Below are 2,500 nucleotides of genomic sequence, written 5' to 3' on the forward strand. Positions count from 1 at the left end.
AGGCAAACATTTAACCCAACCTCTGGGTTAAAACAACCCATTCACTGGGTTAAAAAAAACAATTGCTGGGTTAAAACAACCCATTCACTGGGTTAAAACAACCCAATTGCTGGGTTAAAACAACCCATTCACTGGGTTAAAACAACCCATTCACTGGGTCAAAACAACCCAATTGCTGGGTTAAAACAACCCATTCACTGGGTTGAAACAACCCAAATGCTGGGTTGAAACAACCCAATTGCTGGGTTAAAACAACCCATTCACTAGGTTAAAACAACCCATTCACTAGGTTAAAACAACCCATTCACTGGGTCAAAACAACCCAATTGCTGGGTTAAAACAACCCATTCACTAGGTTAAAACAACCCATTCACTAGGTTAAAACAACCCATTCACTAGGTTAAAACAACCCAATTGCTGGGTTAAAACAACCCATTCACTAGGTTAAAACAACCCATTCACTGGGTTAAAACAACCAATTCACTAGGTTAAACAACCCATTCACTGGGTTAAAACAACCCATTCACTGGGTTAAAACAACCCAATTGCTGGGATAAAACAACCCATTCACTGGGTTAAAACAACCCAATTGCTGGGTTAAAACAACCCATTCACTGGGTTAAAACAACCCAATTGCTGGGATAAAACAACCCATTCACTGGGTTAAAACAACCCAATTGCTGGGATAAAACAACCCATTCACTGGGTTAAAACAACCCATTCACTGGGTTAAAACAACCCAATTGCTGGGTCAAAACAACCCATTCACTGGGTTAAAAAAAACAATTGCTGGGTTAAAACAACTCATTCACTAGGTTAAAACAACCCAATTGCTAGGTTAAAACAACCCATTCACTGGGTTAAAACAACCCATTCACTGGGTCAAAACAACCCAATTGCTGGGTTAAAACAACCCATTCACTGGGTTGAAACAACCCAAATGCTGGGTTGAAACAACCCAATTGCTGGGTTAAAACAACCCATTCACTAGGTTAAAACAACCCATTCACTAGGTTAAAACAACCCATTCACTGGGTCAAAACAACCCAATTGCTGGGTTAAAACAACCCATTCACTAGGTTAAAACAACCCATTCACTAGGTTAAAACAACCCATTCACTGGGTCAAAACAACCCAATTGCTGGGTTAAAACAACCCATTCACTAGGTTAAAACAACCCATTCACTAGGTTAAAACAACCCATTCACTAGGTTAAAACAACCCAATTGCTGGGTTAAAACAACCCATTCACTAGGTTAAAACAACCCATTCACTGGGTTAAAACAACCAATTCACTAGGTTAAACAACCCATTCACTGGGTTAAAACAACCCATTCACTGGGTTAAAACAACCCAATTGCTGGGATAAAACAACCCATTCACTGGGTTAAAACAACCCAATTGCTGGGTTAAAACAACCCATTCACTGGGTTAAAACAACCCAATTGCTGGGATAAAACAACCCATTCACTGGGTTAAAACAACCCAATTGCTGGGATAAAACAACCCATTCACTGGGTTAAAACAACCCATTCACTGGGTTAAAACAACCCAATTGCTGGGTCAAAACAACCCATTCACTGGGTTAAAACAACCCAATTGCTGGGTTAGTCCATTTCAACCCAACTTGGGTTGTTTTTAACCCCACATTTTTTAGAGTGTAGGTGTCTAAATGTAGAAAATAATAAATAATAATCATAATAGCCTGATAAAACATTGGATCTTGTTTACATTCATATCCAGTTTACTTTATATTGGCTCTTGGGGCCAAGATTCACATCTTCGATGACTATTTTGAGTACACTCTAAAAAAATGCTTGGGTTAAAACAACCAAATTGCTGGGTTAGTCCATTTTCAACCCAACTTGGGTTATTTTTAACCCAGCATTTTTTAGAGTGTAACCCCATAATTATGACAGACCTTCACAGTTTCGATTTCGCCTTTTTAATAACATAATTATGATGTAGTATGTCATAATTTCAGCTTTATCTCGTCGTAATTATGACAGAAAGTTGACGGCAATTTTGATCTCATAATTATGATTTAATATGACAATTATGACTTAGTATGTCATAATTTCAACTTTATCTCATTAATTATTATATAAAAACATAACTATGACAAAAAGTTGATATCAACATTTCGACTTTTTGATCTCATTGTCATAATTTCAACTTCAACTTTATCTCCTAATTCATTTTTTTTATTATATATATCTATTATATAGCAAAAATCTTAATTATGACGTCAATTTCAACTTTTTAATCTCATAATTATGATTTAATATGATATAATTATTACTTGGTCATAATTTCAACTTTTCCCTCATAATTATGATTTAATATGACAATTATGACTTAGTATGACATAATTTCAACTTAATTGAAAACTACTTAATTTTTTACTTTATCCAATTAATTATGATATAAAAATAATTATGACAAAAAGTTGATTTGTGTCATGTTTGACATAATTTTGACCGTCATAATTTCAAATTTT

The sequence above is a fragment of the Gobio gobio genome (genome assembly GCF_949357685.1).
Source record: "Gobio gobio genome assembly, chromosome: 7".
NCBI classification, from domain to species: Eukaryota; Metazoa; Chordata; class Actinopteri; order Cypriniformes; family Gobionidae; genus Gobio; species Gobio gobio.